Here is a 24,214-nt window from a genome sequence, read left to right as displayed (position 1 = left end):
CAACAGAATAAATGTTTGATTCAATTGAACCAGAATATTGGTTTTTAGTATCACACATTATTGGTACAAGAAGTTGTTAATACGGTAAATAGTATTTAGAGATTTTCCAGCAAATGCATAGTAGCTAAAGTGCGCAGAGGTCAAGCGCTAAGACTTGAAATAGAAAGGCATAGAAAATCGGCATGACCAGACAGCAAGTCAGCCCCTGCAGCACGCTAGGTTTAAACTTTTGAGAAAAGGTTTAACAGGAAGTTAAAAAATAAGGAGTGCTCCTCCTGTCTCCATTTATTTTAAGTAGTTTGCTATACAGCCATAAAACGAAAGCTAGAACAGAACCCCCGCTAATTCCTTTTTGTCATCAGGTGTTTATAAAAGGAACTCCAAGCATAGCTAGTTTATAGGCGCTTGCCAGTCAAATTGATTTTGTGGCTTCTGAGGACCTAAGCTTGAAATCTCACCACATCCAAACTGCGAGTGTTTGCTCATCATTGTATAAACTTTATTGTTTAGTTAATTAAAACCATAACAAAAGGAAAATGGAAGAGAATTTAACATTACAATAAAATCAATAAAATTCTTCATAGTACAGTTTAAAGTGCAACATTTAAGATGATGCTGGTAGGAGCTTTATCAGATTGCTCGTCGTTAAAATAGTTAATAATACTGAAAATCTTGTTTTAAAATTTCAAGAGCTTTCAGCCGCTTTTCAAAGGCTATCAAGAACTTTATGAATTTGCAGTTAATTATAGGGTCTGTTGAGTCTAGGGCATTAATAATGGCCGATCTACAGGTGCGTAGACCTTTGGCCTTAAAAATGTTCTTTAAGAAGAGTGTGCGCTCCCGGTTCAGTGTTTTGCAGTGGCATATAACGTGGATTATATCTTCTTTTGTAATGCCACATAGTCGACAGGCGTTTGCATCTGAGCGTTTCCAGACTGGTTCATCAGCCAGAGTTGGTAGTTTGCCAAATCTCACTGCCATCAGCCTTTTTTTTATAAACACGGAGCACGTTAATGCTAGGTAGGTAGCCGAGGTGAGATTGTTATAACTGTTAATCACGGTCCATAAATGGGAGCGGGCGGCAAAGATGGCTTTATCCGTAATTAATGAGTGAAATTTGGCCGCTTTTTTTAGAGCCTGTTTAAAGGACGTGAATGGCAGGTTTTTTTCCCACAAGTTTACAGTGCATGTTTGCTCCAGAGCGCCAGTCGGATATTTGTTTGCGGCAACATTTTGTTGGTTTTCTAATTCCTGCCATAACAAGCTGTCCAAGGTGTTATTTATGGAGTTCGTTTTAATTCTATACCATACTCTAATACTTGTGTAGAGTCTTGCCATCAGGCCAAATGCTAAACGCGTCTGGGCGGGTGAAGCTGAGCGTGGGAGTTGCAAGACCTTCTTGTAGATTTTTGTGATAAGGCTGTTTAAGGTAATATCATCCTTGCCCTGCATGGCTATACTGGCATAGGATAGTGTTGGAAGTACTTTGGTTGCCATCACTGTTAGTAGAGGTTTCAGTGAGGGGCCTTGCAACTTTCTTGCCAGTGAACTAAGAGTGAATGTTAATGCTCCGGCTCTCTGCTTCATATATTTTTTTGGGGCGTTTAGAGTGAGCTTGTCATCGAGGTAGTATCCTAAGTATTTATAGTTTGTTACTCTTTCCAGTGATTTTCCCTCAAGTGAGATGTTAAGTTGGACTGTACGACGGTTGGTTATTGACATAGTTTTTGTCTTAGATAGATTCAGAGTTAGGTTATTTACCGTCAAAAATTCTGATGTTACTGCCAGTAGTCTGGACAGGCCCACTTTAGTTAGGCTCATAAGCACAATGTCATCGGCGTAAGCCAAATGGGTAAGATGAAAATTACCAAGTTTCGGTGCATGCGCATTACAGATGTTTAAATTTCCCGAGAGGTCTGATATGAATAGGTTAAAAAGCTGTGGTGCTAATACGCAACCCTGTTTTAATCCGATCGATGTGTATACTTTTCTTGATAGGTGTGATCCGTCCCCTAACTTGATTTGTGTCCAAGTATCGGTGTAGAATAGGAGTAGCCCCCTCAGTATTTTCTCAAGTATGGCCCAAGCTTTCAGCTTCGCCCATAATAGCTTGCGGTCAACGCTATCGAAAGCTGCCTTCAGGTGGATAAAGCAGAGGTTCAGGTCCTGCTTCGAACGCTGGCATTTTTCCGCTATCATGGTTATTGTTAGTATATTAGACGTAGTTCCGATGCCGGCTCTGAAGCCGGTTTGGTTTATTGGAATTATTGCTTTATCGTCTGCCCAATTTACCAGGTCTTTTAAAAGGATAGAGGCAAAATATTTAGCTTCGATGTCCTGGAGTGTTATTAGGCGGTAATTTAAATGGTTGGCTCTGTCTCCTCCTTTGTGTATTGGGGTGATGATAGAGCCTTTCCAGCTTTCTGGGATGCGGTTATAACTTTGAACATCAGCAAAAAGTTCTTCGAGATGTTGGGCCCAAAAGTCTGGTGCTTCCTTAAAGGCAATTTGTGGGATGCCATTCTGGCCCGGCGCTCCATTACTTTTTCCCTTTCTTGTTTCCTAACAAATATGCTTCATTAATACATACTGCCCCCTAAGTGTTTAAGCCAGGTTACTCCTCCGACGGTTTTGGGTAAGGTTTGCTCCAACAAATGCAAACATATTTTTATGTTTGTATTTTTATGCAAGTTGTTGTTCATGTTTTATCCTATTTACCCAGCGAATTCAATGCGTACGGTTAGCATGCCATTTGGAGGAATTCCTGGCTATGGTATTATTTCAATGGCAAAAATTTGTCAGCTGAATTACGTATTTTGCCTTTTACTTGAAAGGCCAAAAATGTACGTGTATTTGTAAGCAACTTTATGATGAGGATGCCGGCAGTTTATGGGCCGATGCAATTAGAGTCCAGTCTTCTGGTATGAAATGGCACTTCACCAGGTCTCCTATCAACAAAACGTAAGGGCCACATAGACCAGGTATGACCTCCTTATTAGAGGCCTGTAAAAAATCCCCACTATTTCCCATTAACTTTGACCCAATTAATTTCCTAGGGAGAGGTTGTGTGTGTGTGGGTGGGGACGGGGGTGCGGGGTGGCCGGTGAGAGAGAGAGAGAATGAAGAATATGTGTTTTTTAGAAATATAGAATAACCTATAGAAATCGAATTTACCATGTCCATTTCTACATGTTTTTCCCCTATATTTCATCAAGAGCCTTTGCCTTCTTGAAGTAGGTATAATCTCTAGGTAGAATATCCCTGTTTGACTTGGCCCTTTTTGCAGGGTCATCCCTGAACTTTTTGCCTTCCTCCTGTATTTTGTCTGAACTCTTTTTGTTGGTTTTAAGACTCTGGGCCCTTTACCACTCCTGATCAGTGCTAAAGTGCATATACTCTCTATTGAAAATTGTTGTAATGGATTAGTGGCTCCATGATTGGCGTATATGATTTACTTGTCAGACCCTAGTAAAGTGCACCATGTGTGCCCAGGGCCTGTAAATCAAGTGCTGCTGGTGGGCTTCCAGCACTCATTGCGCCACCCACCGGAGCAGCTTATAAAGTGTGTCTCAGGCCTACCATTGCGGAGTCTGTGTGCAGACTGGTACTGCCATGTTGAATGGGCAAAGGCACCCACTTGCCAGTCCCTAAACCTTCCTTTTTCTGCATATTAGTCACCCCAATGGTAGGCCCAAGGGCAGGGTGCAATGTAGGTAAAAGGTAGGACATGCCCTGATGTGTGTGGCATGTCCTGATAGTGAATTACAGCCATTTTCGTTTTTCACTATTGCAAGGTTACCTGTTCCCCATAGGCCAGAATGGGCAGTTAGATTATGACATCTTATAATCCTATCTGACCCAGAGAACTAGGTAGAAATTCGAGTTTAGTATGCCTGAACTCAGAATGATAAAATACATCTTTTAGTGAAGTTGGTTTTAACATTCTGTGTTTGAAAAAAACACTTTTAGAAAGTAGATATTTTCTTGCCTAACTATCCAAGCCTGCCTCTGCTAGGTTGTGTATTCCTTGTCTGGAGATTAAGTGACAGGGGCTGGGGGATTCCAGGAGACAGAGTGGGTCAGCACAGGGCTGAAGAGAGCTACCTGCATATAGAGTGGTGGGAGGAGTTGCACCTGGGACCTGAATAGGGCTGTGACTGTCTTCCGCAATGCTGGCTCCACCTCCCGTGGTGTGCCTGATGTCCCTGGCCCACACTGTCAAAGGAAAGGAGAAATCTCGTCAACAAAGTGCTCCAGGACTGGCCAGTACTGGTTTGGACTAGGTACAGGACACTCTCTGCCTTCGGAAAACAAAGAGAATAGGTGTATAAATATTGGGACCCAAGAACTTTAGATCACTTTTGGGAAACAAGAAGAACCACTGTGGAGGAGAGGAACCAGAGAGAAAGTGAAGGAGGAGACTATCCCGAAGCGGAGTGCTGTTTGGAGGATTGGCTTGCAGTGGTTGACGGGGTGCCAAAAAAGGAGAAAGGAACTTTGTGCTACATTCATCAACTTGTAAAGGATCTCCAAGGGCTTGAAGATAGAGCTTGCCTCCTGCTGAAGTCTCAGGGGCAACAGACTTCACAAACCAACTACCCTACATTCCCTTGCTGGGAATTTGAAGTGCCGACTGTTGCGCTGGGCCTTCTGAGAGACTGCGTGTCACAGGGAGCTGGACGTGCAACTCACGGAGAAGAAGCGTGATGCAGCCGCTGTCATCGCATCATTGAAGAAGAGTGCAGCCGCTCCCGCTGTTGCATCGGATCACCGAAGCGCCTCGCATCGCCAGAGAAGAGTGTCACCGTCGCACCAGATGCCGTCGCATTGCCGAAGAAGCATGTCGCCGCCGCAGCCAATGTCATCGCATCACTGAAGAAGGGTGCCACCGCTGTCGCATCGCATCACCGAAGCACCTCGCATCAGCGGAGAAGAGTGTTGGCGTCGCAGCAGATGCCGTCGCATCCCAGGAGAAGCGTGTTACAGGGTTTGTCACGGCTCCGAAGATTCACAGAGTCGCCGCACAGCCGTGCATGCATCGCCTCGTCGTTGTCGCATCAAGTAGAAGACGCCATTTTGTTGCATTGCATCGGATCGTCATCGCATCACGGCATGGCTGGTGGCATCGCCACGGAAGCGCAGTAAGAAACCGCTGCATCACCTCCCCACGCCGAGAAGCACCGACACAAGTGGAGTAGTGTGGCTCACTGGTTAGAGGCGGCAGACCCGGAAGCAGAGGACGGCCCGGGACCAGGGTTCAATTCCCGACGCGGCAGGGTCGTGGACCAGGGTCAGCGGACTCGATAATTCTCGCCTCAGTGCCTACTCTAACCAGGGATCACACTCGGCAACTCTGGGCATTAGCTTGCCTCATCTCAACAACGGCCCCCCACATACGCCGGGGATGCCTAGTTTCACCTTGGAGATACCCAGTAGGGACCATCTCACAGGGAAAGCCAGGACGGGTTCCCCAGCGGTCTACAGCGCGGAGATACCCCATGTGGGGTGATTCATGCGCTTTACAAGACATCATTACATTACATTACATTACATCATAGTCCCCTACGCAGCAGTACGGAACCGACGAATCACTGTTCTTGCGTGTAAGGAACCGACGCATCACCTTCCCTGCAACACTTTCGTTGTATAGCATTACGCATTCAAAGGTACATTGGGCATAAAGTGTGGCATTTACCATCTTAAGAGAACTAAGCTACTTCTACCATTTTTAAGTACAGTATTGTGGATTTTTGTCGTTTATGGTCTTGTGTTAAGTCTATATAAAGATACTTATTTTTGATATACAACCTGTGTGGGGTCCATCTGTGGCGCTGTCACTGGATTACTGTATGTGTTCACAAATTCACCAAACACTGCCTCTGAAATAAGCCTGTCTACTCATGCCAAGCTACCAAGGGGGTGAGCAGGGGTTCTTTTAGGAGTGTAGCCCCTTACCCTGACTAGACACAAGGGTCCCTATTTGGTCAACCAACTAGAGACCCCCAACTCTAACAGTCCCCCTGAACTCGCCATTTCTGCATGTCCACTAATATCTTTATTGAAGGGCGTAGTGGGTACTACATTTCTGGGGAGGCGGGGGGTCAGCCCTGGAGGGAGCCGAAGCAAGGATCTGGATTGGCTCTTAGAGCAGAGTACGAGCCAAGCCATATGTAAATCAGCAACAAATGTTTTGAAAACAAATGATAAACAGTTTACAATGGAAACATTTATTTTTCAAAATATTTAAGAGTTTTGATTAAGTACGTACGAATATATCACCAAATTCAGTATCATTTATTGAAAGAAATATATTTTAAATATGAAACATTCAAGAATACCCCCAGGCCGATGATGCCATGTGTTATTAAAAATGTCAGTTTATATTCATTATTTATATAGATACAGTGTATAAAATGTTAAGCAGGGTTATTTTGTTAACTTTATATAAATTAAGTTTTGTGAATATTGTGTACGTGAACCCCACGACATTTGTTTTCGGAAAAGATTTCACAACGGCATCCATCATATCCAGTTTGTCACAATGTGTTCTAACCAGATCAGTTCTTTCCTGATCACGGACCGATAAATATATCGCCCATAGTCTGCTTTCAAGATAGAAATACAGGATGAGCATGTTTTCAATTGTTCCCGAAACATCACAGCACTCGTTGAACTTGATTGTCCCTTGCTGCGTTTGTTATGATGTGCGTGTTACATCCCATGCCCATAGGAATGAACGGTCCCATGTGCCTGTAACAGTAGATGCTTCAGCACCCAGGCTAATATGCTGCATTGCTAAATACATATAAGGTCCCAAAGGCGAGACCGATGCATTGAAAATGCTTGTGAAACAGGGAAGTGAGAGATTCAAAAAAAGGAGTGTATTTCCCCATTCCTTATATTGAAGCAGATACGGTTTTAGGTGGGTGACTCCTCAAATAAAGCCATCTTTTGAGGTTGTATGCTCCATCCAGGAATATGCATGGTAAAGCGCACACTCCAGCCCCACCCGCCCTGTGTCTTAACACCCGAGACCCCAGCCCTGCAATCCAATCCGCCCCAGCCCTTAAAACGACCCAAACTTGTCACCTTGAGCCCGAACACTTAGTCTGTGCCTACAAAATTACCATAACTCTAGCCCCCTGCCTTGAGCCCTAAAGCTGACCCCCAGGCCTCAAAACTGCCACTTCCCTTCCCCTCTCACAGAGGCCTAAAAACCTGCCTCCTGACAAAAACGACTCCGACCCAAGCCCCCTCAGAGCACTAAAATTGAACCTTACCCCTAAAAACTGCCCCTACCCTCTGCCTTGAGCCCTAAAACCCAGCCCCAGCCCTTAAAACTACCCTGACCCACCTGCCGTGAGCCCAAAAACCATGACCCCTGCCAGAAAAAACTACACCGATCCCAGACCTGAGCCCTAAACTGACCCCCAAACCTTTAAACTACCCCCAAACCTGGCCCCAGTCCTACTTACCAGGCCGTGTCCTGGAGTTTCCTCGTACGATCTTTCCTGTTCCTCCCCGCCCATGCGCACATCTAGACCGCTGACTGCCTAAGGCATATACGTGGTTATGGCAGAGGTGTGGTTTAGGCAAGCTTTGTTCCACATACAAGGAAACAGTTCATCCTGCGCTGTGAAGGTCGTTTCCCATCTTTTGGCTTTACAAGTCGAGAGTCTACTGTCTGAATTCAGTCTATTGGAATGTATGCTAGTGAAACTACATTCAACAATAATGTCTGCAGACAAAAACAAGCATTGGTAAAGCCAACATGTCTAGCCTTTGAGATTATTAGGTCTGCCATTGCCTTTTTGTTCATGGTGTACAACATGGGCATTGCTGGCTTTGGAAATTATTTGTAGCCATGCTGCATAAGCATGGCTGCTATGCAGCATGGCTAAAATAATTTTTAACAAGCATTTGCAATGCAATAGGTCTCGCATTTGCGAGAGTTTAAGCTATTGGCATTGTAAATGACAAAACCTTTTATTTAGGTTTTTAAAACTAAAAGATAAATAAAAGGCAACGTCATTTTCAATGCCAATAGCTCAAACTCGCGTACAAGTGAAACTTATTGCATTGCAAATACTTGTTTACGATAGCGCTGCTGTTAGCATTAACTTAATCCACACAGCTCTGTGCCCCCTTCAGGATACAGGTGCCCGCGGCCCAGCTCCTCCATGCTAAAGGCGTTGCTCTGCTGGGTGCACCTAGTGAGTCACCCTAAGGAAAGCAGCGGTTCACAGTGATGGGTCTCCTGCTGGCCAAAGGAGAGTGGTTATGCACTGGATGCAAAAAGCTGTGCCTCGACATGATCGCTAAATACAAGACATGATATATTGCAGAGAACAAGCCGAAGTATATGCTGAGTAACTTCATCCTATGTCCTGTCCTAAAGGTTTTTGGGATCCACTACAAACTTACCTTCAGGAGCAAGTTAACTCAGACCCTTCCTCCACCAATAGCGAGACGGCTCCGGGCCCACTGGAGAAGGTGATACCACCCACGTGATGAAACACTGATGCACTGTTGACATAGTTTCCTGGTACTTGATTCCAGTCACTGATATACTATAACTGAATATAACGTTCATAGCTTGCATTCTGCTAATTTAATTTCACTGCGAACATTAATGTTCTGAATGCACCCACTGCAAAAGGTTATTAAAACTTTTTTAAATAATTATAATTTGGCTATATATAATAAAGTCTTGCTTTAATGTTATGTATGGTATGAATGAGCTACAGATTTCAGCTCTAAGTCATGCATTGCAGTTTGGAGTAATCACATGTACCGGATGCTGGTCACGGTGTGTTAGTACTCTGAGTAAGAGCCAGTACCCGAAGTGTGAAATAACAACAAAGCACTTATGTATTATTTTATGAACTGCAAATCAATAGAGAAATAACGGATTAATTGAATGAACGGATCTAAATACAATACTTTAAACTTACGAAAAAGTATGTCTTAAAATTAACGTGACGTGTTTCACCTGGCAGATCAAATCCTCAAGGTTGTGCATTTATTCCCTTTTACATCTAAACTTCTGAGAAGTTATTGTACGCGTAACGGGGGATAATGACTATGTTGATATGGTCTCCAAACACTTCAATAAATTGCTAACAAAGAGGAGCATGCCATTACTGAATGTTTATTTGTGCCTACCTGAAAAGAAAGGAGCACTTCTTAAAGTGGATAAACAAAAGAGGAACTGGAAATTCATGTCAACATGCGGTCTGTATTCGTGACTTCACAGTGTCTGATACAGACTGACAATAATATTGGACCGAAATTGACAGCTTAATTTCGCGAATCCACCTCAACTTTAATCAGTTGCTGATGCCTCTCGCACCCTGTGAATTCCCTTTTTGCTTCTGCTAGTAATGTGTTTACTGGACTGTGTTTTCTTAGAAAGCAAGACTAATGTTACACATGGTTCAGTTAGATAAGCACAGATTAAACCTCAGCCAGAGTTCATTCCCAGCACACCCACTGCGCTCATTCTCTTGCTGAGAGATAAAAAGATATCTCCATGCACTACAATCATGGCTTGTGAAGCCGCCAAGTCTGTCCTCGGCATCGAGGTTGGATGTTGGAAGTCAAACTCCAGCTGGAAGATGGAGAAGAGACCCACTGGATGCCAATCACACTGCCAATGCCTCACCTGAATCCTCCTTCTGCAAAAGAAAGCACCCCCATCTAAACTGCGTGCTGTTCAATGAGCAAAAAGTAATACAACAGTTTTGATCCACTTATAGGTACGGCACTAGACATTCTATTCCTCAAAGAAGCATGGTTGGGAATATATATGATTGCAATACTTCATGAAGCTAACCCATCTGGTTATCAAGCAATTACACAACCAACAAGGAAAGAAATGTGACAGGCTGGCTAGTATCTTAAATGATACAATAACAGTCACCAAGAAGGAAGAGGTGACAATGTAAGGTTGTGAAGCTCCTCTTACTAAATGCAAGCTCAGTTACATTTTCACCTCCAACTTCTTTTTGCCCTGCAGACCACTTCCAAAGGACAAAGTCTTTACATATGCTTTGATGGACACTATATCAGATTTCTGGACCAAACTCTCAATATCTGTATACTCAGTGACTTAAAATTGGGTTTGATAAACCAAATATGCCTCAGCCAAATGCCACTTAAATGGGTTAAACACACAGAATTTACAACAGATCCTCCCCGGACCTACGCACATAGCTGATCACACATTGGAGGACACCGTCTCCTCTTCTCCATACCGGAGCTCACTGCTATTCAACATGTTTCAACAGTCAGATTGACTGACAATCACATAATCACTTTCTCACTCAAAATCTTAAATAAAATAAAGAAGTCCTGCAATATCACAGTAACATACAGGCAATAGAACAAATTAAAGGCGCAAGAGTTGGGATCTTAGCTAACCACACACACAATTAGAAACAATAAATTCAGTAGAGAAACTTCTTGAACGGAAGACCAAAGCTGTTGACGAACTAATCCCAAAAAGAACTTCAAAGGAAAAGAAAAAGAAAGACCTTTGGATGAATGCAGTGTTAAAAAAGATAAAAGGACAAACCTCAAGACTTCACCAGAGCTGGCACAATGAACCCTTAAGACAAAATGTGTCTGCAAAGACACAACAGGATGTATAAATACTACATAAAAAAGACGAAAACAGTCCATTTATCAAAGAGGATCGACAATGCCAAACGCCCAAACAAGGAACTACATTCTATGATGAAGCCACAAAATTCTGGAATTCCCTACCTCAAAGCTTAGAGCACACTGAGAATGACTCAGAGTTCAGAAAATGGATAAGAGTAGGGTAGTCCTAACGTGATACATCTGATAATCCATACGATTTTCTTCACGAACACGAGTGCCAATAAAAATTCTGACCTTACAGTCTACAAACAGATGGCCCTGCAATACCTTCTAATGATCATGGAAGAACAAGATCACCCCCATTCCCTTACTAACACCCACTTATTAAGATCAAGAGAGAATCCGATCAGTAAGCGGTTTATACAAGTTTCCATTTAAGTTTTTTTTAAGTGTATATGTTTGTCTCCATATTTTTACATATCTTAGTGTGGCGTACTCTCTGTGTCGCTAGGCGCATGGATACCCCAAATGGGGGTAGGTTGCGCTAGACAAATGGTACAGTGCAATATGCTAGCCCTCATGCAAACAGTGTTCTTTCTGCAGTTTTATATCCTCAGATTGCAAGGTATCTCAAAACCCCTCCTCCATGTTCCTAAATTCATGCATGGAACATTGAACTGGACTTAAAACTAGAGACTGTTCTCGCTTTCCTTTCCTTTCTATTCTTTCTTCTCCTTACTCTACATCCTCTGCAGGAGTTGCTCTCTCTGAGTGAAGCCTTCTCTAAGCCACGTCTGTCTATTCTCTATTATTGTATTTCAGCCCAACCCCCCCACCTTTTGAATCACAACCTCCTCCTTTGAAATCACATCCTTGCAAAAATACCTAAGCACTTACTGCTTATCCACTCATCCCAACAACAATTTGAATAAACTCACAATCTCCCACTAATAAATATATACAACGCATTACAATTTAATTTACCACAAAGAAACAGGACTAAAATAATGGAACAGTTTACTTGAGAGCACAAGACTAATCCCAATAACAAACAATAACGGAGAAGCATGCTACCCGCTGAAAGGGTTTCAACACCTTACTAGAAGAAGTGCTATATAAATCCAGTTACAATTGATTTCTATTGGACCAAATTCGGGATTTAATGTGTAAACACAGTTAAACACGGGTATGGACAAATGCTGTTTGTATTTCATATCACATTAATGCCAGATCTACTGACATGAGAACAGCAATGCAAGCCACCTTCATGCAAATAAGCTACAATTTGCAATCGTGCTTCACACACGAACATATTTACAAAGCTAATGGAAGCTCGGCAGCAGAGCAAGTTTTATCAACTTATTAATATACACAGAACATAAATAGAGCAGATTTCTCGAGAGAGAGAGAGAGATTTTAACACAACAGTGCACTTTAGCCAACAGGGATCTCTACGTAACTCTGTGGCTACCGGGAACATCAAACCAGTTTGCCATCAAAGATCTAGTGTACTTGTCCAAGCCGTATGTACAGATTTCTACGTTTTTTGACCAGCAATAGAAGAAAATTGGATCCAAACCTAGAGGCCTGGGGTGTGGAAGCACACACATTGCCAGGCACAGAGAAAGCCTATAAAGTGAGTTTTTGGGTTTTATCTTTCCCTCTCTCTTTCTCTATGCTGTGAAGGTAAGAAGCGGTTGGGATCTTCTCCAGTGCACTCACCTTATAGACCACCACCTTCCATGCTTTTAGCCTTCCTCAAGTTAGCACCTCACCTTATATTCTTATCAGTAACTGAATATTGGGCAGTAATCTCCATGTATCCACTCTTCTCCCCCTTCAACTCAATGTGTCACTGAATTCAAGCTAGCCTGGCTGATGAAGGGTGATATGGGGAAACCAGTCCCAGGATGCTTGTTTCTGATACAGAAAGGACCTGGCTTTGCAGGTCAGGTTGAACCATGAGGAACAGGGTCAAGACTGATTTGCATATGGCTGGGTCCAAACTGGGGTGGCGTGGTGAGCAAAAGAATAATGGATTAAACCCAGATCTTTGTGACTGGGGGGTGAATGTTTGCATTGCTTCGTTGATCAATTGTTCCTTTTGCACTAGTGGGCTTGCAGCACTGGTTGTGCCACCCACGAGGAGCCCTGCAAATGAGTCTCAGACCTGCCATTGCAGTGTCTGTGCGCACAGTTGTCACCTGCCATTTTGACCTGGTAAGTGCACCCACTTGCCAGGCTTTAACCTTCCCTTTTCTTACATGTAGGTCACCCCTAAGGTAGGCCAAAGGCCCCCCTTGGCCATGGTGCAGTGTTGGTGAAAAGTAGGACATGGACTGGTGTGTTTTACATGTCCTGATAGTGAAATACTATGTATTTCATGTTGTAACTATTAAAAGGCTGTCTGTCCCATAGGATAACATTGGATATGTACTGTACCATCTTACAAGTGTAACTTTACATTGGAACAAGATTGAGAAATGGAGTTTAGGGTCTCTGAACTCCGAATTTACTGACACATATTTTAGTAAACGCAGTTTTTAGGTCGAGCATCAGCGCGCATTCGCTGTCTGCAAGACCTGCAGTAATTACTCTATGGAGTGAAATTACAGCAGCTGCTTGCCATTGGTTCAAAAGTCCAATGCTGTTGTTCCCTGGCTTCTTATTGGCCGGTGCTCCAGATACATCACTTCCGTTTCAAAGCTAGGATCATCGGCACACTACAGTTTCCCTACACAGTAGGGTTTTATCTATTTGTTTGTGGACTACTTCGTTTTTTTAAATAATTGCCACATTCAGCGCTTACAGTTTGGGACTTCCAGCGGCTGCTCCAGACTCCGGGGGCCCCCTTAATGCTGGGGGTCTCGACTAAGGGTGCGTTAGTCTGTGGGTGTGGTTGTTGCTATGTCCCCTCTCCTCCGTGCTTGTCAATTCGATTACATGGTTCATCCATATTTTTTAGGTTCCCATCCAGTTTCCGTGTGTGCTCTGGGCCTCCTGGGAGTGTCTCCCACGTGATCTGAGTGGGAGGGCCCGGCCCCAGTGAGCCATAGTAAAGTCTATGGCACTTTCTGACTTTTTGTTGGGCCCCAGCATGTAGGCTCCGCATTCTGGGACTCCGTTAAGTTTGCAGGAGTGCTTGCATTGCCTCTGGCACTAGAGCTCCCTTCCCAGGACATGCATTCGGCTGGTTCAGGTTCTTCATGGCGCCATATTGCACTGGGCCGACAGTCGCTTGTGGCACTCCGATGTCTTGAGAAGTAGTGGGTTGTCGAGTTTGGGACTTGAGCCAGGCCGGGAGTTCACACTGCAGGGCTTCGCTTGTGTTTTAGGTCGCAGGGATTCTTTGTTGGGGGAGGTTCCCGTCTTTGGCAGTGTTACTTCCTGGGCCGGGGCCTTCTGCTTCGATCTGTGTGTAGATCCGTTCCTGTGCCTTGATCCACCAGATAGCCGAGCCCCATCTCTCTCGATGGTGGCATGCAGCGGCCGTGTTCTGATGTCCGGTGCCAATCACGGCTCTTTTTTCCATGCTGGACGTCCATGGGCAAGGAGCTATGTTCCGCGGCTTCACTGGATGATCTGGAGTTGCCAACGCTGACTCCATGAGCAGCGCTGTCCCACCGCTTCGTAGTAGCTGTCGGCTTCATTCTCATTAGTCGCTGGGTGCCTTGGGTCGGCTTCGGGGATGGCGCAGTTACGGGCCTCTTCTCACTTCGTCACGTCTCGAGAGGTAGGCCCTCAAACCCCAGCTTCCCCGCTATTCGTGTGCCGTGGCCTACTTCCCGTGGCCGACGCTGCTCACGTTACCCCAACCTGCCTGCAGTTGGAGGGCTAGGACTTGTGTTCTCCGAGTCTGTCTGGCGGTCTGGGGTTATCAGCAGCAACTTCAGGGGCAGCACTACCCCTCTCGCTTCAGTACTGCAGCCAGCTTGGTTTTCACGGGTGATCAGCTGGGCTCCTGATGGTAGAGGCCGGTTCCGGCAGTCTTATATTCTCAGGGTTCCTACCGGGGGAAGTTAGGCCTTTTCCACACCGGCTCATTGTCGAGGGATTCCGTTGAGGTTCCGCTCCCCCCTCTGTTTACTTTTGTAGGTGGTGAGTGCCGGGATACAGGATAACGTCGGGCTTGTTCCAGAGCACAGTTACAGAACGTCTAGTATGGTCATCATCTTGGCCACGCCCCGAGTACTTGTTAAATGCATGTAATGGATGCATCTGTGCATATAAATGGTACAGCGAATGGAGGATACAGTACTGAGAGGTGTGTGTAACTGTGTATATGCACTGGGCGCAGGTGTGCCTATGAATGGTACAATTCTTGGAGGGCCCGGAGTTCCATTTTAGGAGACCCAAGCCCACATGGTGAAACATGGAGTGGAGGTAGAGAAATCCTCCCATTCAGATTTGTGCATTGCTAGTGTCCTGTAAGTAGGGTGGGAAAACACTGGAGAGTGGAGAGCCACGATTCCCTTGTAAACCTTACAGGTTGCTCTTTGAAGATTCAGTAAGAGGTCACAAGGATGGAGTCTGGGCATATCTCAGGAAGGAGCTGGGGCTGATGTTCATAAAGAGTAGGGTGGGGCCCCTCCAAACCTTTTGATACACATATCACTGTGACTGACATCCAGGTGGGAACTCTGGTCACTCCTATGGACTGTGTTATGGGTTTATTACATGGCCCCTCCAAGAAACAGTGCCTTGAAAAAGTTGTCAACAGACGATGCACGGTGTCGTGGGGGTTAGGGGTTGGTGCCGAAGTGAAGCCGGTTCCTCTCTGCCACGGGGGAGGTGAGGCATCGAGTCCGTGATGAGGCACGGCGTCAAATCCAGGACAGGGGAAGTTAGGCGGAGTTGACCAGGAGGCGTCGGCTCCGGCGAGCTGATGCACATTCGAAGAGTTTGTGAAGTCACCCTCGTCAGATATCCGCTCCATGATAATGTGATGATAGCAGTGTTGGTGTGAGCACTGGCATCAGCAAGGATGATAACTGCAGGCGCTGTGGTGCAGGCGGCGCGGTGCATCGGGCACTTCACAAACGGTGCCCTCTGCCATAGGCAGGTTGTGGCATCACTGGCGGCATCGCTCACGGTGTCGGAGTTGTTCTTCTTACTTTGTACATTGTCAATAATATTGTTACATTTGAAGAAATTGGGTTCTTTTGCATTTCTCTGTTGGTGTTAATTTAGTTGTGAATTCAAAAAATTGTCCTTTTAACTTGAAAATGTTTTATTTTCAATCCACATGCTCATTTTCTGGGGAAATAACACTTAGGGCCTGATTCCACTTTCCGGACAAAACATGCTCTGGGCATCAGAGCGAGTGAGTATGATGCGCCCTTAAGCATACGAACTCGATTTGCTCTGCCTACAATTGAAGTCTATGGGAGCCTGCGTACAGATGCGTACATAGGCTCCCACTACAGGAATAGGTGGGGAATTGCATACACCCTGTGACGAACACCCCCTGGTGCCAGCCACAATGTGCATGCTTGGATCGGGGGAACCCATGGGTACCCCCCACCCTGTGACCGATTCAAAGGACCCAGTTGAAGGGGGGCCTGCTACGGCCTCCCAAAAAACGCTTCCTGGAGCTTTTTCGAGTCGGAGGCTCCGACTCGATCCGGCTGATCAACGCGTGCATTGTACATGGTCGCTTGGAAATTGGACCCATTGCCCTGCACGAGTCGACCATGTTGTATTCGTCCGGAGGGCTTCGCTACGGGTACGAGTCGCGATATTCACATTGTACTTACTCGCACGTACAGCGGTACGAGTCCTTTGGAAACCGGGGCTACGAATCGGACTTGCTCGCTAGGGATCCCGTTCAGAGCCCTTCCGAGAGAGATCAGAATCAGGCCCTTAGTGCTATATTTGAAATGCATGTGCCACAACCACGAGTTTACAAACAATATATTTTTATGGTGGCTTTTTTAAACTCTTGCTTAACAGACACTTAGCATGTGAAATGCAAAGAACTCCAATTAATCTCTCCAATGCCCCCAAGAACGTTTTGAAAAAATTATGTCAAAAGGTGTATTGTTAAATACGTAGTACTTTAATGATATGGCAAACCAATAAAAGCAGAAGCTCCCTAGTAGTACATCCCATTTCCTGTAAAATGTGAAATGGGGCCCCGGTCTGTCAATATTGTTGAAACCTTTTTGTCATGATGCCTCCCATCTGCCACGAGTTAAGTATCAATGGGGTAACCCAAAATTCTACTAGACCCGGGTCAAAATTGCAGTACAATAAACAATTGGTCACAGTAGCAATCATTTTTTTTTAAAGAAATAGAAAACAGCATTCACAATACCAGTATAGCATAGTCTGCAGTGAATGCAATGTATTTTCAAAGCAATATTCAATTCAGTTTTGGCAACGCAGTTGCTCTTCCATCTCGAGTCAACTAAAGTATTTTTGAAAAAAGGGTGCTCTGGTGTTGGGAAGGGAAAGGAAAGGGTGTCTCGGATCAAAGTGAGTGACTGAGGGTGGCGGACAAGGGAAAGCTGATGTGACATATATACATCAAATTCACATGGTAAAACCAATCCAGCCTATCACAGGTTAATTGTTCCAATTGTAACACATAGCATTTTCGAAGACACTGATAATGAATTTCAGACGTTGGGGCTTGTGCAGTAGTAGTAGTCAACATTTCGGCCCCTAAAATGTTCAAGGCGATTCAAGCCTTAGAGTGGGGTCTTCATCAGGACTGTGTGAACATGGAGCACCTAGAGCAATTAAATAATCTGTGTTAACGGGGTATAATTAGGAAAGGTAAGTAGTGAATGCCCATTTTGAAAGATAAGGATTACCTAATTATTCCACCAGTGCATACATTCCGGCTGGGCGGTCAGAGAGAGTGGGCTCAACAGCTCCTAAATGCAGAGAAGACATAGATTCAAAATGCTTTACCATCAATTAAGGACAATAAGTGTCTATCCCATCTGCCGCTGGCACCCAGTTAATGTTAAGAACTACATGCTATATGCCAGTGCCAAAATATTCTCGCTTATTACATCCATATATGATGGGTGACCACTGTGCCAAACCTACCACTAACATATCAAGGGCAGTATTTTGTACAGTGTTTGTCCTCCCTAATACCAAGAAATTTCTCCACTATGGTAGCATCATCATTTTTCCACAAGTGTCCCATATGCCAAGAAATACCTTAAGGTGCCAGCACCAGTATTTTTGCCACCGGTGCCCCTTATGCCAAGAATTACATCCAGCATGCCAGCACCACAATTTTGCTGTGGGTGCTGTTTATTCCAGGAATTGTAACTAATGTGTCAGTGCCACCATTTTACCATGGGTGTTCCACATGGCAAGGATTACCTCTAGTGTGACTAAACCACATTCTGCCATGGGTACCCCTAATGCTAAGAATTACCTCCAATCTGCCAGTGCCAGCATTTTGCCATGGTTTCCACTTATGCAAGAATTACGTCCAGTATTTCAGCACTTGTGTATCGTATACTAAGAATTACATCTTATGTGCCAGTATTTTGCACGGGTTCCCCCTTGTGCCAAGAATGACCCTCCTCCCCCTTATTTATTGTCACTCGCTCAGGAACGCAAGGGACCTGCTGGGATTTTAACAAAGGTCTCTGCAGAAGAGACTATTGTAGATTCCGGCATGAGTGCTCTAAGTACTCTGGAAGACATCCCCTCGTGCAGTGCTTTGGGACTGGGACTAGAGGTATGGGACATCAGACAGGGCAATGGAATCAGCATACCAACATGTACTGCACCAGCAACAATATCAGAAAGCAGGGGGTAGAGGAGCACAATTCTTAGATGCATTGTAGTGTAGTTCCTATATTCCCAATAGGCTCTGCGCATTGGAATAGTGTATCCTGTAGTTTAGACGTAGGACTGAAGTCAACTAGGTCTCTACCGAATATACTAAACTTAATTGTGTGTGCCAGCTAGCTCAGAGGTCACTAGAAACTTTCTCGAATAAACAAGAAGGGATTAGTTTCTGACAACCGCTTAAAACATGACAACTTTGTTCCCCAAGAATATGAAATATATCTCTAGAGTCGCGGAAACAATAGATAGTTATTTCACTCAGTCAATCATGCATGTTTCGTTTCACCAGAGGTGCAGAGAAATAGAGAGATGGGCGTTTTCAATAAAAGGGTATTATTTATTGAACAGGTGCCGCTGCGCTGAAGGCTCGTGCGTGGACTGTGTTGCTGTGTTGTTTTGTGGGGGCTGCCCTGCTTACCTGCCTGGAGATCCTTGCCGAGGGTTTTCTTCATCAGAAGGAGGACGCCACCTTGCTTTGCGCTACCTCCTGCCAGATGCGAGGACTACCAGTCCTATCAGCCCCTCTGCACGCCACAGCGCCGGGAGCACCTGAGGCTCGTTAGCCTCACAGCATATAACAACTTGCAGCACCCGCTGGCGCGGGTGCCTCTGCGCTGAGGGCTTGTGCGTGGACTGTGTTGCTGTGTTGTTTTGTGGGGATTGCCCTGCTTACCTGCCTGGAGATCCTTGCTGGGGGTTTTCTTCATCAGAAGGAGGACGCCACCTTGCTTTGCGCTACCCCCTGCCAGACGCGAGGACTACCAGTCCTATCAGCCCCTCTGCACGCCACAGCGCTGGGAGCACCTGAGACTCGTTCTGCCCCTCCTACCCTTACTATATTACTGGCTACCGCCCGCGCAACACGGGACGTTTGCGGGCGCCGGGCTAAGCTCGGGCAAAGGGCGGGCCGTCTGTGGCCGTCCGGGGCCGGTCGAGGCCGGGCTGGGCCAGCCCCTCAACATCCTTGCTACGGACTGGGACTAAAGTATAGCTAAGTGAGCTGCTAGATTATTATTGATTTGTAATTTAACTATTAGTATTTATTTGTTGTTGATTTAGTATAGTGGGTTTGCTCCTTTTTGCCACCATAAATAGTTTCTTTTGAAATATGAGTAAAACCAGCCGCAAAGGGGGGCAGGCGTTGGGGGAGTGGGGACACTAGATGCCTATCTCCAACGGGCAGAAACAGCAGTGGCTAAGGAGATAGAGCTTGTAGAAAGGAGGCTCTCAATTGATCCTTTCTGCTTGATTTCAAATCCAGTATCAAATCTAGTAACTGGAGGTAGTTGTGTCTCCCCAGGAATCCTAGCAGGTGCAAATCCCCCCCACCCAAGATGACCCAGCGTTAGCTACCCATCCGACAAATATCACTTGCTCATCTACAGTGAGCTCCCCACCTTCCCCTCCTACCACCCGCACTAGGCAGCTAAGGGCTTCGTCAGGTGCTAAAGGCAGGGAACTCTCAGGGAAAAGAAAAGCAAACAGTGCCACCAAAGGAATCGGACAAAATGCCAAACAGGCTAAGAAAAAGAATTCCACACTTGGGTTGGGCACCCATAACGATATAGTAATTAGTCAAGAAATCCCCCCTGCCATACGAGGAGGGAGTAAATCCACTATTCCAGTATCAGATGTCACTGTGGGGGACTTTACTTCTGAGTTCATTAGACATATGGAGGACAGGCTAAGAGCACTCATTTTTCCTGTTATGGAAAAGTTGGACTCAATTGACCGTAGACATGGTGCTTTAGAAAAGTTCTTACCAAAGGATCAACTCCCTTCCAATGGAATAAAAACTACCAATGAATGACCTAACAGCGTACCCATACCGTCAGGTGTAGGTCTGAGTGAGGCACCTGTGGCCCCAGTGGCCCCAGTAATTAATATCCCGGCCCCAGCCATAGGTATCAAAGCAGGAGTTAAGCCCGGCCCTAGGGGTCCGGTTGGGAGATAGATCCTTTGGGCATTGGCCCTTCTAAAGAGGTATTTCTTCATTTCCTCCCAGAGGCATGTCCGTACTCTATCATCCGGGCAAATGTCCCAAAATCTCCAATGGTGGGGAAGAATATTGGATAGCACTTAAAAACAAAGCTCTCCATTTTTTTAATACTAAAACAGTGCTGGGGGATCACCTTTTTAGGACTTTTAAGATGGTGAGAAGGGTGGCTTGGGTGGGAAAGACCATGAAAAGTATGGAGGGGGATTGTGATGTTGTGAGTTTATCTTCTCCCCAACTGGTGGATCATATCCTGAGACAAGCAGGATCTTTTAGGATCCACAACGATTCGATCAATATTTTACCACTGGGTTTTTTCTACCCCCCCATCCCTGCTGCCGATTTGAACAGGAAAGAGATTCATTATCAGACAGTCCCCCTTATTAATCCTGTACCACTGAGCAACAGATTCGAGGTCTTTAGTTCACTTGATACTAATGATTGTCTTCAAGGCGCCCAAGCTCAGGAACAGTGGGTAGCTAGTACAGCTAACTCACATATAGTGGGTTTACCTATAGTTCTTGAATTGCTAGGAGACAATATTCCTGCTCTGGGAGTCAGCCCAACATCTAGTAGTATTCCCGATGTCAATGTTAATAGCTTACCTCAGGAGGCTATACAAAGGGGGCAAAATGATATCGTAGGGCCAATCGAAGGAGTGTCCCCTAGCCCACACCGACTGGATGCTGATCTTAATGTGATATCACTGGTTTCATGGAATGTGGCTGGGCTTAGAAGCAAAGTAACATCACTAGACTGGCTGTCTTTTATAGACAGTCAGGATCTAGTTATTTTACAGGAAACTTGGTTGAATGTACCCGAGTTTAGACCCGGTTATCTTAATTTTCACGTCCCTGCTGTCCCTAGCTCCCGAGGGCGATCAAAGGGGGGGCCTTCTAATATGGGTTAAACAAGATAGCCGATATATTATCAATCAAGTTGACACAAATAGCAGTGATATTTTGCTAATACGAGTCCAGTGCCCCGAATCCAAATTCTTATTTATTTTTAATGTTTACTCTAGGGGATGCCAGGGGGCAAACCCTCGAACACTATCGAGGAGTTAGATGTACTCCTCGAGTCTTATTGTAAAAAAGGTAACATTATAGTTGCAGGTGATTTTAATTGTTGTTTTGAACTCCTGGACAGTAATGACAGAACGGAGACAGCATTACTTAAGGCAGCAGACGAAATAAGAGCTACGATGGACAAGGGAGGTTCCGCAGTTCTTATACTTTTGGATCTCTCTGCCGCCTTTGACACGGTCGATCACGTCACCTTGATCGACCGTGTCTCGGCTTTAGGAATAAGAGGCAAAGCTAAAGATCTTCTTGCCTCATTCCTGGCCAACCGTCCTCAGACAGTTAAGATGGGCAACTACACCTCCCAGGCCTTCTCTCTCCCTTGCGGAGTGCCACAGGGCTCCTCGCTAAGTCCGATGCTTTTCAACATCTATGTATCGGACTTGGCGAGGGTAATAAAATCTTATGGAATTGCTCTCACAACCTATGCTGATGACACTCAGTTAGTGTTATCAGTACATAACGACGGCACTCTAGTTGCAACCAACTTCCAGGAGGGAATGAAGGCAATAAGTTCCTGGATGTCATCAAACTGTCTTAAACTAAACTCCGATAAGACGGAGGTGATGACATTCGGGAACTTGCAGCCCATCTGGTCCCCTCAGTGGTGGCCTCCCCAACTGGGGAACCCCCCTCAACCAGTAGTCAAGGTTCGCAATTTGGGAGTAATCATTGATACCAAATTGACTTTTTCTCAACACGCCAACGCGGTGGTATCTTCGTCCTTCTACATCTTAAAAAGGATTAAAAAACTATTACCTTATCTACCGCCGTCTGCGGGCAAAACCCTAATTAGCTCCTTGGTGTTCTCGAGAACAGATTATTGTAACGCCTTCCAGTTAAATGCCCAAGAAAAGGTCCTTCACAAATTACAGACGGTACAAAATGCCGCAGCCAGAGTCCTTTTGGCCATCCCCAAATTCACCCCCACTTCCTCCTACATCAGAGAGCTACACTGGCTCCCCATACGGAGTCGGATCAAATTCAAGGCTCTATGCATAGCCTATAAAGCTATTAATAGTCCTGGCCCACAGTTCTTAAAAACAGCTCTCCGTCCCCTGGAGCATGCTAGAACCTTAAGATCATCTTCAGCACACCTACTGATGGTTCCACGGACAAGGAGGACCAATTGGGGAGACAGATGTTTTACCATAGGAACTGCTAAACTGTGGAACACACTACCACTCCACATTAAAACTGCCCCTTCGCTACTATATTTCAGAAAGAATCTGAAAACCTGGCTGTTTTCATCTTAATCCGTCCTTACCTCACGAGTGAGTTCAGTAGCACTAGCGCCGAGACACCCTCACGGGTATTTGCACGCTCTAAAAATCGCATAAAATAAATAAATCTTACTTTGGAAGAAGACTGTTCAAGGAACATCCCTCGGGTGACCCATCTACCAATCATAAAATGGACAGAGGCAGCATTGCAGCTCAAAGTCCTATGTGTTGGCCAAGGCCTGCGTGCTTTAAATGGGTGACCTTCTTCTGATAAGCATGGGGCCTTTCCTTTAATAATGGTAGTCGTAAGAGTCGCATCGACTATATATTCACTAATAAAGAGAACTGCCCAATATTAAGGACATGAAGGTAGTCAAAAGGGTCGAAAGGGATTATGACCCACTTCTCCTGTCATTTAAGACACCCAATTCCTGTTCTCAAGAGAATCTTTCCGACGGGATGGAAATTGTCCTATCAAATGACACTAGACGTGTTAGATGGGCCAATTGTTTAGTGGACGAGGATAAGATTGCGGCTATGAGGGCTCTGACAATTCAGGCTACAGCCGAACTCCAAAAACGTATCACTCAGGAAGAGGTAGTGGCACATGTTAATTCAATCCACACCAATTTTTTTAAGCAACTAAAGGGTTTTTTTACAAAAAAGGTTTCTAAAAGACATAATAGGCCTCTTAAAAAGGAAGAACAATGGTACGGCAAGTCTTGCAGGGCTGCGTATAAAGCCCTTGCAGAGGCGGTAAAATCCAAGGATAGAGAAATAGTAAAGAGTGCCCATTCCCTTTATAAGAAAGCCCAGTACGATGCTAAACGTGCTTGGGATGAGAATTACTGGAGAGATCTTTATCTAGCTAGTAAGGAACAATAATGTGTACCTTTTGGGATATGATCAAATGGGGTAGGGGCATTCAAAGGGGAGAACCAATAAATGATGTTTCTCCTGACCTCTGGGTCTCTCATTATGCGTCTCAGTTCGGCAGATATAGCTAGGGAGACGAATGTGGATCATATTCCCTCCAATCAGGATTTAAGTCCTTTACATTTGAGAGGACAGAGGTAGATAAGGTACTGAATACCATCCCTAAGGGCAGGGCACCAGGGCTAGACTCAGTCCCTGCTGACTTGTTCGTATATCACAAGGAGGTCTGGGTTCCGTATATTCTATCCTTGGTAAATGGAATTGCCAATGGAGCGCCCATACCAGATACCTGGAAGGGCGCTGAGATCATTCCGATCTATAAAAAGGGGGAGCGCTCAGACCCAGGGAATTATAGGCCCATAAGTCTTATAGACTGTATTCAGAAGGTGGTAGCAAGACTTGTTTTGCAGAGAATCCAAGGGTGGATCGAGGAGGAAGAAGTTCTTTCACCTCTCCAGGCAGGATTCCGCAGCCATACAAGTACTATAGATCAGGTTTTTAGATCTGTTTTAATTTACTGGCGGGTGGTTGTGTTAGGGGGGTGCCCGATT

At 45.2% G+C, this 24,214-nt stretch overlaps 1 protein-coding gene across 2 annotated transcripts in view; it reads right to left on the bottom strand.

Annotated features, from left to right (window-relative positions):
- The window catches only part of LOC144763557 (MFS-type transporter SLC18B1-like), a 664,439-nt gene that overhangs the window by 625,840 nt on the left and 14,385 nt on the right, over window positions 1-24,214 (bottom strand). The window contains exon 2 of one of the 2 annotated variants that reach the window (XM_078649272.1): window positions 17,424-17,486. The exons of the other annotated variant lie outside the window; for it this stretch is intronic. The gene's annotated coding sequence lies outside the window, so the exon portion shown is untranslated. The remainder of the gene's footprint in view (window positions 1-17,423; window positions 17,487-24,214) is intronic. 2 annotated transcript variants of the gene reach the window in all.

The sequence above is a fragment of the Lissotriton helveticus genome, chromosome 6 (genome assembly GCF_964261635.1).
Source record: "Lissotriton helveticus chromosome 6, aLisHel1.1, whole genome shotgun sequence".
Lineage (NCBI taxonomy): Eukaryota > Metazoa > Chordata > Amphibia > Caudata > Salamandridae > Lissotriton > Lissotriton helveticus.
This window is presented reverse-complemented; position numbering and strand designations above follow the sequence as displayed.